The following is a 17482-nucleotide window of genomic DNA, read 5'->3' on the forward strand; positions in this document are numbered from 1 at the left end:
TATCATATCTGACCGGCAACTGAAAATGAGTTAAAAACGAGGTAGCTAACTGGCTAAAATTATAAAAAGAGGCCCGTGGTAACTCAATATACCACTTGGCCGCAAGACCAATGAGAGTGCGCTGGAAAAGACGTAAGCGGATCGAATCATCCGAGATGGAATTAGAGGCACACCAGAGGTGATAAGTCATCACGTGATTTGATGGGTCCTCTCCTGGCTTACCTTCGAACTTGGGTATGTCACTAGGCAACTTATTCGGCATTGTCGGCCAAAACGGAAGATAATTGATTGGATCGTTCGTTAGGCGCGACAAGTCAGGTAAATCCAAAGTTGCAATGAACGGTAACTGACGGTTAGGGTCCCTGAAACTCTGAGTCATTATACCAGCCCCAGGAGGAGGATATCCAGGATAACTAGGAATGGGAATCGCATTAGGGATATTATATCCTCCTGGGAAACCAGGATTAACCAGACCATACTGGGGTTGCTGAGGTTGTTGATATATATACCCAGGGTATGGTTGATACTGATATACTGGTTGTTGCACAGCAGGACCGTATTGGTACTGCCCCTGGTACGGTTGATAAGTGAACTGAGGTTGACTTGTTACAACCGTACTTGGACCAGGTTGCCCTACCGGTATCTGAACCGTAGTCTGAACTGTAGGTCCAGACTGAGGCAAAGATGCTTGAGGGACTGACGCAGGAGCAGTAGAAACCGGGGCTGTAGATACTCCGGACGTAAGTGTGGTAGATGGAGTAGATGTTGCAACAGTTGCAGCAGCTGTTTGGGGTGGAGTACGAGGTGTACTAGGCCCTAGCTGTGAAACTACAGAAGGTGCAGAGGTTTGAACGGTAGACTGGACAGGTTGCTGGGTTGAACCAGAAACTAAAGGTTGTCCAGTTGAAGATGACGATTGCACATTCGGTTGCAATACTGGTTGAGATCGATTCCACACTAACGTCATTCCGGGGTATGGACTCATAGTAGATTGACCATATTGAGGACCATAACCTGGTTGAGGGTAGGGTTGATAATTCAAAGGTACATTTTCGGTTCCTTGAACAAAAGATTGACCGGAAGGTGATTGATAACCTTGGGGTTGATAACCCTGAGGTATATACTGATACTGAGGTTGACCTTGAGGTACATATTGATACTGGGGTTGACCTTGAGGTATGTACTGTCCCGTAGGTATGTACTGGCCTTGAGGTTGCCCCCCAGACACAAATTGAGTACCTTGAGGTTGCCCCCCAGGCATGACTTGAAGACCTTGAGGCTGCCCCCCAGGCGGTAACTGACCACCTTGAGGTTGCTGACTAGGAACGGTACCTGACATCATAAGAATGTCCTCTACACTTAACGGTCTAGTTCCGTCATTTCCAGTTAATAACCCTTGTTGACTTGGTTGAGGAGATGCTCCCGAAAAAGTACCAGCAAGGGACTGATACCCAACGGGAACAGAGGGACCACCATGAATAAAAGATTCTGATGATTGAGACATCACGGCTGACTGTATCGATATATTAGACGAAGGATAAAAACCTCTAGGTGTCGGGTGAAAAGGAGCTCGAGGTGGTGAAAAACTTAACCCTGGGTTTTCTAAGAAATTTGTTAAAGAAAGATACCAAGTAGTACTCCTTGGTGGACTGTAAAAAATTGATTCACGCTCCCTTAGTTCGATAGTAGGTTGATTTTCAGGGATAGATAAACCTTCCTCCTCTTCTGGAGAAGCAAGTTCTTCAATAGCAATAAGCCCAGAAGGAAGATCTTGGGTAATTACTCTTTCTACCCTGGGTGAATCAGGAGCACTAGAAGTCGGAGAAGCTACCGGCGATATAGGAGTGGCAGCAGATTCACTTTCAGGTTCTGATATTTCAGGTTCTTCACCTATATCACTAGTAGACAAAAAGCTACCAGTTACTTCAGAGACAGACACTGACTGTGGATTATACTCTGCTACTGACGGTTGATAATCAGGATGAACTATCACAGAAGATTCTCCTTCTTCAGGTGATCCAACTCTACTTTCACTAGGAGTCACGAGGACTTTCAAGCCTTCGTAATGGCTCGGGACTTCTTCAGGAGGTTGGCCCGAAGTCTACGGGACTTCCTCAACAAATCAGCCACGGTTACAACCTCAGGAGACTGGCCCCGAAGTCTACGGGACTGTCTTGGTAATTCAGCCACAGCTAAAAACTTTTAACTACTGCACACGCAAACAAAGTAAAATCTCAAAACAAACCGCCTAAAGTCTCTAAAGAACCAAACAAATTCAAATCACACGTCTAAAGAATCTAGGGCGTCAAACCACACACAAACGGTAACTTTCCGTACTGAAAACGCTAGTTGGTGATGAAATCCAACATCGCAGAGTTCAATACAGAAATGGCGGGTGGAACAGTTACCCCGGCAACCTGCTTAATGAATAGACTGGCACAAGTTCCTCCACTAATAACCGTCTTGAGTGAAGTGAACCCCCCAGAAAATCCAAGTGAGTCTAGCCGACGTCTGCTCCAGGTACAGTGGGATCTTCCCTCCACCATCACCTTAGGAAGAATCCTAAAGATAATAGTCACTAAGGTCACCAACAGCAACAAATATACCTGAGGGAACAGTCTACGATCCGATACGCACGCAAGGGTAGAGTAACAAGCTCAATCCCCTTGTCGGCTCCTTGAAAATAATCCAAGGTTTACCGACAAGTGACCCCAGGCTCCTCGACAATGGTTAATCCGAGGTTTACCGTTTGTAGTACGTGCATATCTGGCGTCGTTCCCAATGAAGGAGGATTGATCCCCTCACTGGTTCGGACACGATCTCGTGCTTCTCCTTTAAGAGGAGCTTTCCCAGAGCATAAATGTAACAATTGGATTTATCCTACCGCAAGATAAGCTACTTGTTTGTTTTTACTGTCTTGGAGAGTTAATTACTCTCCTACTCAAAGACACTAGCCTGATCTATGTTGGTGTATCAGAGCCCTAGTAAATAAAAAGTTACTAAGTTAATTTTACTTTAAGCGTTATTTTTATGGCTTTTCTTTAGGACAAAAGGTAGCGGAGATGAAACTTATGATGTGTAGACTCGACTCAAATCCACTAAAAAGATGCACCTAGGATGAAAAAAAAAACAATCTTTCCTTTTCAATGAATTCCCTAGCTAAGAGAGTTGGAGAATGCAAAATTTATAAAGACAATTTTCTTAGCAATGAAAATCAAAGAAAAAATCTCTTTATCTTTTCCAAAGCACACAACACAAGACCACTAATTATTTCACGAAAACTTCCTTTCTCTTTTCAAAGACTTCAAACGCTACTAAAACAAACTTTCTTCAAAAGAGATTTTGTATTTTTCCTATTTTAACAAAGCATGTAAAACTACTTAACAAAAATCAATTTTAAGATCTATGAAAATCTAAGAGAAATTTACCTAAAAGTAAATCCAATGAGGTAAAAGCCTACAAAATATAATTCCAGGTTGTTTTACTCAGTTACAATTCAACCAAGGACTAATTCATGCAGAATCATAAATCAGTCAAAAACAAAAATAAAAAGCTCTTGTTATTTTTCTTAAGAATGAAATTCACAGCTTAACAAACAAGCGTTCTCGAAATTCCGCAAAGAGACAACACAACGGTAGGTTTCTCAAACAAAGGTGGATTTTACGAATGGTCTAACTCCTAAGAAGACTGAAAAGACCAGGGATATCCAAGGTTTCTACAACTTCTAAATCCAGAGTCACTACAAGACCAATACAAAAATCAAACCTAGGGCTAGAATTTCTATGAACTTCACTAAAACCCTTGATGCTAATGAAACAAGCCTAGATGAAAACTTCTGACAGGTAACCAGTGGATCTGGGCAGCAATAAATAAGCTATAAACAAGATCTAATAGGTAAAAAAGGAAAACAAAAATTGAAATTTTCTAAACTTTTGACAGGGTACGCAGGCAGCCCGTTTGCACAGGTGCGGCCCCGCTCTATGTGCAAAGCAGAAGTGCATACAGGTACGCACTGTGCTTAACTCAGAGGGTGCGTACTTCTCTCAAAATCAAGAAAAATAAAAAACTAACTCAATCCTAAGCTATTCTACCCAAATTCACAGTCAATCAGTCAAAAACTAGAAAGAAATCAACGTTTCTCAAATCAAAGTATCAATCAAAAGAGAAATCAATCAAATCCATGGATTCCCCAGTATGGTCGCCATTTTGTCATGCGGAAAGAGTCAATTTTGCGGACAAAACCGACCTCCCTAGAAACTAAGGCTTTTCTAGTGACAAACAAAACAATCAAGCACTATCTTTCCCTAAATATGCATTTAAAATAAGAGCAACCAGGTGTTTAAGGCTTACCTTTAGTCCAACGCTGTTTGTAGCGGCCAAGCCTCTTCGATCCAGATGAGCTCCTCTCCTTGAAGCATGCATACACAAACAAGCAAACGATTACATAGCACCTGAATAACTCATATAATAAAACATATTCATCATAAAGACCAAGGAGTTTATGAAACAAATTATATATAACAACTTGTTGAGAAAAATGAACTTAATTGTATTAATTGGAAACAAAAGAAACCTTACAACCAACGCCTTGGTGTTGTGCAGGTCCCTCCTAGGGTCCAGCAAGAGTTCTCCTCTACTTTGATCAGCTCACCCACTTCCAAATGAAGCTAAGAAAGGAATGTGATCTCTCCTCTCAAGCTCTATAAGGGAGTCCTAATTTCAGCAGCATCTACCCTTAGGAATGTTCAGCTTTCAACCTCCCTTGCCTCTGGCCCAATGCCTGTATTTATAATGCTTTGGAGGAAGTTAAACAGGTCCACCATCAATGGGATAAGCCCCTGTTTCAAAGGGATAGCTTCCCTCTTCATGGGATAAGTTCCTCTTTCATTGGGATGCATGAACCATCTGGAGGCGCTCAATCCACGTCAAACCATCTTCTAGAATCCTCTAGAATCGATCGCAAGTAAGTTTTTTGAAGTAAAACTTGCGCCTTTTGACTTTTACAGGGGTACACACCCACCCCTTTACAGACAGAGCGTACAAGTATGCAGGTATTATGTACTTGAGGTGCGGGCCCGCAAGTAAGAGTAAGAGAAAGTGCGGAACCAGAGTTATATTGATTTTTTAAAGGCTTTCTCTCTTTTTGGAGTTTGACATGAGGAGCAGAGGTATAAGACTTGCCAAGGAGGACAGTATGGTTATTGATGGAGCCATACTGACTGCAAATAGTCATGGTGACAAATTTTAGTGTAACATATGGTATCAATGGATTTGCTCTTGTAAACAAATTATCACTTGGGCAATTTTTTATGGAACAATTGACAGCACATTATGAGGATACAAAAAGCAACACTTTTTTTAGCCAATTGATAAGTCTCAAACAAAAGGGTTCAATAATGGAGCACATTGAGGAGTTCCAAAAATTGAACATAAGGGTAAAAAATATTCCAGAGGAGCATAGGATTGATGTGTTCATAGGGTATTTAAAGGATAATATCCAACATGATGTTTGCCTTTGGGAACCTGATTCATTAGAGAAGGCATTCAGGTTAGCAAGAAAAATGGAAAGCAAAATTATGGCAACCAAGAAGCATACCACTCACAACTATAAAGATGGAAGTGTTGTTGCCCCTAGTCTTCCATAACCTATAAGGCTGACACCACAACAATTGGAAGAAAAAAGAGCAAAAGGGCTTTGTTATAGTTGTGATAGAAAATACACTAAAGGTCATAAGTGTGTTGAGAAGAAATTATTCTACAGAGATTGCGAAGAGGAAGAAGAAAAGGAGCAAGAAAGGTCAAAAGAAGAGGATATACTCTAGGAAAAAAGCCTAGATAAAGAAGAAATGAATCCGACCATATCTTGTAATGCATTGGCTAGAATTACCACTCCTCAAACCATCAAGATAGAAGCACAAATAAAGAAGAAAAAGGTAATAGTGTTGATTGATTCAGGAAGTACCCACAATTTTATTCATTGTAAGGTAGCAAAAGAATTGAATTGCTTCTTATATCCAGCACTAGAGTGTCAAGTGATGGTTGCAAATGGAGGAACAATAAATTGCTCTAGAAAGTGCCATAATATCTAGCTATTGATGGGAGAATATGTATTGACTAGCCCAATGCTTTCCATTCCAATGGGAGGTGCTGATGTTGTACTAGGAGTCCAATGGCTACAATCCTTGGGTACAATAGCTTTTAATTTTCAAGAAATTTTCATGAAATTTTCTGTGGAAGGAAAGGAAGTTGAATTAAGGGGTATTGCAGGGAAACCAGGAAAGATAATCAGCTCTAACGGTATGAAAAAGCTTCTAAAAAAGGAACAAAGGGGTGTAATTGCACAATTATGTTCGCTAGATGTTTCCACATTGGAATCATCTATTTCTCTAGATCTCCAAAAAGTCTTGAACAATCATTCCAAGGTATTTGAGACTCCCAAAGGTCTCCCACCTATTCATGATCATGATCATGCTATTCATCTGATTCCAGGATGTGTTCCTCCAAACATCAGGCCATACAGATATCCCTATGCCCAAAAGAGTGAAATTGAACGTATGGCTGCAGAAATGCTAGAGGCTGGTATAATTCAACTGAGTCAAAGTTATTTCTCTCCTCCAGTAGTATTAGTGAACAAGAAGGATGGATCATGGCGCATGTGTCTAGATTATAGGGAGCTCAACAAGCTAACTATTAAAGATAAGTTTCCCATTCTTGTCATTGATGAATTACTGGATGAATTGCATGGATCAATTTACTTCACCAAGTTGGATCTTCATTCAGGATATCATCAAATTAGAAGGAAGACTGAAGACATTCCAAAAACAACATTTAGAACTCATGAGGGTCATTATGAATTTTTGGTCATGCCTTTTGGCCTTACCAGTGCACCTTCAACATTTCAAGGTTTGATGAATTCCATTTTCAAACCATTCCTTAGAAAATTTGTGTTAGTATTTTTTGATGATATACTAATCTACAGCAAGTCTTGGAAGGATCATGTGGAACATGTTGACAGGGTGCTACAACTATTGGAGGAGAAACAATTATATGCAAAAAGATCCAAATGTTTCTTTGGAGTACAAGAGGTGGAATATCTGGGTCATATTGTATCTCATGAAGGAGTTAAGGTAGACCCTAGCAAAATTAAAGCCATTAAGGGATGGAAAATCCCCACATCCATAAAGCATCTGCGAGGATTTCTCGGGTTGACAGGGTATTATCGCAAGTTTGTTAAGAATTATGGGAGAATAGTAGCACCTCTAACAACATTATTGAAGAAAGATGCATTTTCATGGACTCCAGAAGCAACAAAGGCCTTCGAACATCTTAAAGAGGCAATGTGCCAAGCACCGGTCTTAGCTACACTAGACTTCAGAAAAACCTTTATTGTGGAATGTGATGCTTTAGGAAATGGAATTGGTGCTGTTTTGATGCAAGATGAAAGGCCCATTGCTTTTGAAAGTCATCCAATCAAGGGAAAGTTTTTACACAAAGATATTTATGAGAAGGAAACGTTGGCAATACTGCATGCACTTGAGAAATGACAACCCTACCTAATGGGAAGACACTTCTAGGTAAAAACAGATCATGATAGCCTTAAATACTTTTTAGAATAAGGATTATCCTTTGAAGAGCAACAAAAGTTGGTCACAAAGATGTTGGGTTATAACTTTGAAATCATCTACAAAAAAGGGAAGCAAAATGTGGTGGCATATGCACTCTCAAGAAAGGATGAGGACGTGGAAGCATTGTTGTGTACCATTTCTATTATCCAACTAGATTGGATAAACGAAGCAAGGGAGGAATGGAAGAATGACGAAGAAGTGTGGGCACTTATTCGAAAGTTACAACAAGGTTCCAATACGTTTGATACATTTAGCTGGCAAAATGATTCTTTATGGTACAAAGATCGCTTATACCTCTGTAAGAAATCCCAACTAAAACAAAAGATTCTTACGGAATTGCACATTTCTCCCTTAGGAGGGCACTCAGGATTTTTAAAAACTTACCATAGGGTTAAGAAGGAATTTTTTTGGGATGGCCTTAAATCGGATATTAAAAAGTTTGTGGCGGAATGTTTGGTTTGCCAACAAAATAAAGTTGAAACAATTAAGACCCTGGGTCTATTACAACCTTTATCCATTCCAAGCCAACGATGGGAGGAGGTTTCAATGGATTTTATCACAAGTTTACCCAAGTCTGAGGGAAAGAGTGTCATCATGGTGGTAGTTGACAGACTTACCAAGTATGCACACTTTTGTGCATTATCACATCCATTTAAAGCCAGTACAGTATCTAGTGCATTTATGGAAACAATTCAAAAGCTACATGGAAACCCAAAGATTATTGTAAGTGACAGAGATCCCATTTTCACTAGAAATTTTTGGACAAAATTATTTTCTTGTCTTGGTACTCAGTTAGCTCATAGCTCATCTTATCATCCTCAATCTGATGGGCAAACTGAGATAGTAAACAAATGTTTGGAAGGATATCTTCGTTGCTTTGTATCTGATAAACAGACATAATGGGTCAAATGGTTGCCTCTAGCTGAATGATGGTATAACACTTCCTTCCATACAACGACAAAAATGACCCCATTTATGGCACTTTATGGATATCAGCCACCATCCATCACATCATATTTAAGAGAAAATTCTAGGGTTCAAGCAGTGGAACATCACATCGAACATCAACAACATGTCCTCCAACTCTTAAAGGATAACCTCGTGTTGGCACAGAATAGAATGAAACAACAAGCAGATCAACATCGCATCGAAAGAAGTTTTGATGTAGGTGATTGGGTATTCCTACGGCTACAACCATATAAGCAAATTTCCCTCAAGCAAGCTAAGAAGTATAATAAATTATCACCAAAGTATTATGGTCCGTAAAAGGTGTTGCAAAAGAATGGTACTATGGCATACAAATTGGAGCTTACTGCAGCTTCTCGATTGCAGCCAATTTTCCATGTTTCTTGTTTAAAGAAGGTTATAGGTGACAAGCTCCCAGTTCAAACAATATTGCCAAAACTTGATGAGGAATGAAAAATTATATTGGAACCAGAAGCAGTCACAGAAACAAGAACTCGACAGTTATGAAGTCGATCAATTTTGGAGTATATTATCAAGTGGAAGAACTTATCCACTGAAGATTCCACATGGGAGGATGAGAATTTTATACAGAAGCATCTCGAACTACTCAAGCATTGAGGACAACACTTTTTTGAAGGAGAGGGGCATGTTGGGTCCCTATAATACTAGTGATTACCCCATTAATATTGTAGTTGCATCCCTTATTAATATTGTTGTGCCCCTATTATCCCCATATTGTTATTATTGTGCCCCATAGAATCCCTCTATTGTTATTTTTGTGGCTTTATATTATTATTGTTAGGTCGGCTAGGTTATATTGTGACTCCTTAGACTCCTATATATAAAAAGGAGGTTTCGTCATTTGAATCATCCAAGAATTGTTCATTTATGTAATGTAAAGGAGGTTGCCCCCTCGAAGAGGCTGAATTCTAAGGCGCTGATCTATCTTTTCTATCTTTTCTTGAGCTGGTTTCATAACACTTTCCACTGATAGTTCTTGGTTCCACTTGGAGATTTCATTGATCTCTTACTCATCCCTGGGAAAATTCAGAGAGGCAAGTGTCACAGGAGAAGTTTCTGGAAGATTCCATGATCATCCACTTAGAAAACTGTCTCTGCCATTTGTCTATTCTAACTCATTGCACCCCACAGAAGGCCATTTCAGTATGCATCGCACCTGGCTAGTTTGGCAGCTAGTATGCATCACACCTTGCCCATGGAGCAGTCTGTATGGTCCAGTTTTGGCCATTTCTAAGTAGTTTTTCAGGTGGAACTTCTTGGAAATGATGTAATCAGTTGACCATGATCCTTTAGGGTATGAAACAACACTTTTAGGGACTTAAGGAGCCCTTAGTTTATGGACATATGAGTTTGGGGTTGCAGTGCCCAAATATGTCTATAATAAATGCCCCCTAAAGCATGAGGTCATAAATCTTCTGATGTCGGGTGAAATGCTTTATCATGAGGATCCGAGTTATTCATACTGGAAGGTGACCTATATAAGATATAATACAATACATCATCATCATATTATTTTCATGATCTAGCTGAGGCGGGTATTCCCATGCTCAGCTTTATAAATTCATTTTCATGTACATAGGACAGACAATCATCTGCTGTTGTATACTGGTGATTCTTCGCATGAAAAGTCGTATTCTTTTGTTTAGATGACTATTTGTGTAGATTCTGTGCACATTTGATGTCTTTATGTTCCTGAATATATCGCAGCCCGGATGGATGAAACTAGATGTGAGGTCTTCAAAACTCATTCAATCTTCGCCTAATGTACAAGTCGATCCATGTGAAAAGATGTTCTAAAGTCGAACATGGAAAGGCATCACCTGATTACCAGCCAATGATGTAAGCTGTTAACAGAGTCACCAATAATGATGATGAACCTCAAGGTACTACAGTACAATTCATGTGGTGTGAATATATGAGTTGATGTTGAACACCACGCAAAATATTTCGGTCAAAGGTTATTGATGTAAACCTGTCGCCGGAAGTGAGAAACTTGTCATTGAGGCATGCAAGCTTCAAAGTATTGAAAGGGTGGTTTCTAAGTCAACTTCTTGGATATTGAGCTGATGTCGACAAGAAGTGACCTGTCATAGGAGGGCCTTGAAGTATCCCACATCTACGACGCGAAAAGAAGCAAATGATTTTTTGTGGAGGTGAAAACGATCTGATGATATAAGGTTTAGGAACGAAAGTCATGAAAAATGAAGGGTGGAAGTATTGCAGTGGATGAGGCATTTGCTGGATGGTGAATTCTTTGAATGAGAGGGATGGCATTCCCTTTACTTTAACAAGCTGGAAAGGCCAATGGCTCGACGATCTTTTTATATTTAACGAGTCTAAAAAGACTTTAAAAGGGACTCATTTTTTAGGAACGAGTGGTATTTTCGGGTAGCAACTGGTTCCAGGTAAGTTTGGAACTTCTCAAAACATGGCAGTGTGAAGAGGGTGGCAATCAGAATCACTCGTCGCAGATGTTCCTCAAAAGGGTAAATAATCAAGTGGAAGCATATGGTCGGCCAAATGAATGGAGGTGACGGTAGGAACACAACCAAGGTTCAAAAGGGCTGATAGCATGGCAATCACAAAGGTTATTTACCAAAGGTGGTTTCATTTTTTAATGAGCTTGAATCAGGAGAAACTATGCTCAGTGCAGGTTGATTTTTTAACGAGCTTGAACCTTGCGGGAACATTGCTCTTACCAGTCTTTTGATAATGTCTCTTGGTAGATTTATTTTTTAATGAGCTTGAACACTACTATAACATGTGCTCATTGCCTTTTTATGCAGGCTAGAAACGACCAAGCTACGAGGTTAAAGGGTTGAGAACCTACAAAATAAGAAAATCAAAGGTCGTTTTTCACTTGCATGCCCCCAGGTGTTTCAGTAAAAGGAGATTTTCCAGGTTACCAAATGGAAGTCCCTGCGGTTAGGCAGGATTGTTTCTGTCGGCAGACAAAAAACTCTTCCTTTGCTTTGTCCATTGAAATAGACAAAGGTGAATGGTGTGGGCTTCCAATCACATAATGTACGAAGGTGAATGGTGTGAGCTTCCAACCACAATTGTACAAAGGAAATAAGTGTATAAGATTGATCACATAACCTACACGGGAATGTTTTTCAGCCCAAGCATTACAACCTTTCAAGAAAATCTCTCTTTTCCTCTGGGTTTGCCTGCCGAAGCAGACAGGGTGCATGCCCCCTAAACTTCATCACACTCACTGAACTACTCGCCGTAATTAGGTGGATGGAATGAAGGTTGAAGAGACATTATTGACATGAAGAGACCATTTAGGGATGATGGTTGATTCATAGCTGTGTTTAAACCAGGAAATGAAAGTTGTTCGACAAGTTGCACCAGTCTGCCTTCATGTGGAAAACACATCACTCGAAAGAATGTGGAAACAATAGCTTCCAGGCTATATATATAGTCACGTCCAAGGAGTATATTATAATCTAGTGGACCTTGGACTACCATCACGTTTAAATGAACAGTTTTCTTTCTTAAAGTTATCAGTAACTTTGGAAGGATCCCTAATGGTCGACTGGTTCCTTTATTGAAGCACGATAAATTTTGTTTTTCAGGCAAAAGTGATGGCGAACCAACCTCTTTCCAAGAAGTTGAGGAAAGGATGCTCACTGAAGCCCCTTCATCTATGATAGTACCAGACACGATGATTTTGTAAACTTGTACTATGATTCGGAATGGTACATTAGATGGAAGGCGGGGTTTTGCTAGTTGATTCCAATCAAAGAAAATGACTAGACTGCTTGGAGGAGGTACTGGATAAATGTCCGGATAAGTTTCATGAACTGGGGGGGTCTCTTCTTGTTGTAAAGGAATGGGTGGATTGCCCTGAAGTTCATTAGACTCTGTATCAACAAAAAGAATTTGAACAGTGTCGTTCTCATTCTCTTTGGAAACAGTATCATCCGAACGTGGGCCTTTTGAAGGCAAGACTGGGTCGACTGCCATTTCGACCAGTTGACTTTGGTCCAGTATGGACTCAGGAGGTTCACTTTCAATGATAGGTGATTTGATCGACAATTGAGTTATGTCAATCGGGTTTTCAACTAGCGAAGGACTTGGTAAGAGTTTCCTGTATCTAGGTGGAAGTTGTTGTGGTGAAGCAGGATGGTTATCCAAAATGCTTTTGTCTTCGTCTAGAAAAGGACAACAGTGAAGAGTATGATCACCTTCACATAACCTACATGGAACTCTGACTATTCCTTTCTGTCTATTGACTTCGTTTTCACTAGTTGATGGTGTGCTGTCATCCTGACTGTTAGAGGTTGATGACATTGAATGGTGTAAATGGGGAGACCATTCTCTCAAGATCTGCGGAATGCAAGGGAAATCTCGATGGTAGTGGCTCCCCTTGCAAATTGCGCATGGAGTTTTTGGTTTGGAAAGTTTAGTGTGCAGATTTTCACCGGATAATGCATTGTTGTTCCCTTGTTTAGCTGGCTTCTTCTTCTTCTCCTTCCCTTTCTTTTTCTTCTCAGCTACTTGGTTTTTAGTGTCACTAATTTCACCAAGCGAAGAGGAAGAAGGGGAAGGAGAAACAAATGAAGTAGAAGGTGAAGGGGTAACTTCAGTATCATCTGGTTGTTGATTAGATTGTTGAGGAATTATGGTGTTTTGAACGACAGAGGTTGAGAAGAGCCATACCGGCAAGCTGATTGTGATTCCTGGAAGGGACAATGTAGCCATATATGGAGAACCAATATCTCCCCAAGAGGAGAAAGGACTAGGATTCCCTCCAAGAGGATTCCTTGATTGGTAGAATCCATTATCTCAACCTCAGATCAACGAAGGAATAGGGATGTTATTCTGATTAAAATAAATTTTAAGACACTTTGACGCAACTTGATTTTTTTTATTTTTAAGAGTTGAGAAAAAGCTAAAGGTGACTCTAGTCACCTTCAATTTTTAATGAGCCTGAAGTGACAAGTGCTCAGATGGACCTTTTCTTTTAAGGAGTCGAAAAGGAATGAAAGTGAATACTCTGGAAATCTAGACAGAGGGATTACCAAACCAATCGCAAAACTGCAAAATACACCTTGGTGATAAATGATAGAGAAATTACCAAGGACTTATGTACGATAGTCAATCTTCTCGAATGTTGTGTTCAGTGCATTGTGATTGATAGGGCGGTAGACACGACTTTCTAAGGATAAAGGATATCAGCCTATTGTGGTCTCCCAATATATACTCGAAGGTACGGGGACCACAAGTCCATACTGGCACTTGTTGTATCAAAGAGGAGGAATCACCCAACCTTCAATGAAAACGATAGTTACCAGGTTTTACGACGCCGGGACACGTCTCTAGCCTAGACTTCTAGATGTGTTGCGTTAGATTCCAAAGCATTTTTATGTTCATTAAGATTTATTTTAGAGTTGATCTTGCTTAGAAGTTTGTCTTTCAAGGTTCACCGCATGATGTAGATGTAAAATTCCTAAATATGCAATCTAAAATGATAAACAATCGTTTATGTTCTATTAGCAATGAAAATCTTAGCTACAAAGGAAAGAAGATAATGATTTTTCTTTCAGCAGAGAGCATAGAGCACACACTAAATGCACTTTCCTAAATCAAATTTCGCATGCAGTCAAAATGGAAATGCACATGCATGTATTTGTTTTCTACTTCCTTAATGTGTGAATGCCAAAAAGGAGAGCTAAGTACAGATCTGAACTATTTTCTTTCAAAGCGACATTTCTAACAATTTCTTTTCAAAACGAAAGGAAGACTAAGACGACACTTTTCGATTTCAAATTGAAAACTATTTTTCGACACTTCAAATACTAATAAATCAAATCAAGTACAATGTCAAAAGTACAATCAACTATCTAGAAGAGGAATACTTTACAACACTCTTCTTTTGATTCAAAATGACAATTACGACACTTGTATCAAAAACAACAGTTTGATTAAGCTACTTTTGACAAAGGAAGACTGTAAATGATTCACAAATACAAAAAAACATTTACAATTCCTAACTGATGGAGGATGAAATATGTGAAGTAAGAAGGTTCCCGCAAGAAGATACTGATCATGTACAACAAAACTACTGAATAAAGCTGAAAACAAGGAGGAAAAACCAACTTTCAGAGAAGAAAACAGTATCACTCAATCATCGCACCTGTAACACAGGGAAACAGGGATGCATCTCACCTGTAACACATGGGAGGTGCGACGCATCTAGGTTGCACAGTTACAAATAGTGCAATGGCCCAGGGAGCGAAACTGAGCTTGGTTTTTGCTCAAAATTTGCAGCTAAGTTCAGTAATTTAGGCTGAGTAATGATGGACAGTACAAACAAAGCATAGGGGTAAGATCTTATGAGGTTCTGAGCTACCACAAGGGCACTTAGAATGCTTTGTAAGTTAGATGTTTAGTTCATAAACCAACCTGGAGATTGACTAAAGCACCATTCATCTACTTCGCAATTGCATAACAAAGGCGCTTCGAAGGCTAGCTGGCTAACTTCAGGCTTCGTCTATAGTTTATAAAGCAAACAATAAACAAACAAAACAAACTATCCGTTCCCCAGTGGAGTCACCATTTTTTTTAAGGAAAACTAGTGTTGACTTGAATTGCTAGTCCCACTAAGATGGGTAGCTATCATAGAAACAAACAATGAAAGCTTTTCAAGAGTTCCTTTAAGTGTGATAGATGAGAGGGAAGAAAAGAGGACCAACTTGGATCTTTCGCTCTAATCCTAGCTTGATTTTTCCTTTCCTTGATGGAATTTGCCACTCCTCTGCCATTTGTCTATTCTCGCTCATCGCACCCCACAGAAGGCCATTTCAGTATGCATTGCACCTGGCTAGTTTGGCAGCTAGTATGCATCGCACCTTGCCCATGGAGCAGTCTGTATGGTCTAGTTTTGGCCAGTTCTGGGTAGTTTTTCAGGTGGAACTTCTGGGAAATGATGTAATCAGTTGACCATGATCCTTTAGGGTATGAAACAACACTTTTAGGGACTTAAGGAGCCCTTAGTCTATGGAAATATGAGTTTGGGGTTGCAGCGCCAAAATATGTCTATAACAACTGGTTTCTGGTGTGCCTTGTGAACCTGTACCTCCTCACTCATCTGATTCACCACAACTTCTTCATTCTCTTCTTCTGAAACATGTGGATCTGGAACCTTCCATCCCTTTTACTTTTTGGGCTATTTCTTTTTCTCTATTTGGAAACTTCTTTACTTGCAAACATGTATTTTGTTAATGACCAGTCTGAAGGAAAATGTGACACCTAAATGTTGTGTTCTCAAAGTCTAGAGGTTAGGTCCAATGGAAACTATTATGGAGCAAGTGGATGTTATTTGGTAGTCCCTTGCTAAGATCCACCTCTACGCAGATTTAGGCAAAGGTAAAAATACCTTTATCAACTCTCTCTATATCTGTCTTGATGTATTTTCCTAGCGTATATCTAATTCCCTCTAACACCTGGTGGTGCGAGAAAGGGAGAGGAATACTATACATTCTTACCCATACTGGAATTTTAGAAACCACCAAAGTGTTAACATTAAATCCTGGAAACCAAGGGGTAATAAATAGACCTGCTCTCCTCCAAAACCATAGACCTTCATTTAGAGCATAGTCCAAGTCCTTATGGGTGTCAAATTGGATGATAAAAAAAACTTTATAATAGAGATGAATGTTGCAGATTGCCATCCAATTAGAGAATATCCATTGCTAAAGGTCCTCTTATTTGGGCTAGAAGCCATTAAACCTGCACACAATAGCTCGTGATTGAAGAATGTCAAATAGATCCTTTACCTCTAGTATATTTATTTCCATTGCTAGAGCATGTTCAATTTGATCAACAATGTAGGGGCCAGGTAGGTTCTGGCCTTGCCCAGATGATGCGGGATTATTCCCAGTTGTCTAGAATTAATTAGAAACTTTCACCTGATCAGGATGGGATATAGATATTCCCTTGTTTTTCACTGCATCCTGATATGACACTGCACCCTTTAGATTGCTAGATCCAGATGAGCCTCCCCGAAGCCTCAAATTTAAGATTATGGTGGGTGAAGGAATAATGTTATTGTCGGGTAACCTCAAGTCATCTTGCATTGATTTTCCTCCACAGATCAGGCTTTGTAAGATCATTGAAATACCCAGAATATTTTGGATATTCTGCTTCAATGTTTTAACGCAATTAGAGGCCCTAACCCAAAATAAGGTTGATTTTCCAACTAGGGTTTTAAGAAAAACTTGGAAATATATCTCTGATCCTAGATTTGGATTCCATATTCGATATTCACATAAATATGCAGCCAAATCTACGCAGAAGTAAGGATATGAGGGGATTGGACTTGAGAAAAGATATAGCAGAAAAAAATAAATTCATAACCGAATGCCATTCCACCGATGCCACCTAATCTACAGCAGGGAAACACTAAATTGTCAAATAACAAAATAGGCATCACAACTCTACATTTAATCCTCCATTTTGACAGATCAATTCACTCATAGAATTGAGGATCTCTAGTTCCATCAGCTTAAATGGCAGATCCACTGCAAGAACGATTCTAAACAAACAATACCCTAATGTAACCAAAGTCTTACCTTCCGATTTGAATGACACTAGACCTACATAATATAGAGGAAAAGGGATGGATGCCTTATCAAGGATCACCGCGTGCCTAAATAGATCTAGACTTGGCACATGAGCGAGATGCCATTCATAAACATTTGAACCATCATGCATGGTAGGAGTAAATAAGAACCATGTGGTGGAAGAATGATACAGAACACCCACAAAAACCCTGGCCATTGCTCCTTTACCTCCAACCAATTAACTTGTCTATTGTTAGCATGCTTATTATTAGCATATATATTACCAGTAGGTGGCCT

The sequence above is a fragment of the Pinus tabuliformis genome, chromosome 7 (assembly GCF_031772625.1).
Source record: "Pinus tabuliformis cultivar Carrire ecotype Pingquan chromosome 7, CPIR1, whole genome shotgun sequence".
Lineage (NCBI taxonomy): Eukaryota > Viridiplantae > Streptophyta > Pinopsida > Pinales > Pinaceae > Pinus > Pinus tabuliformis.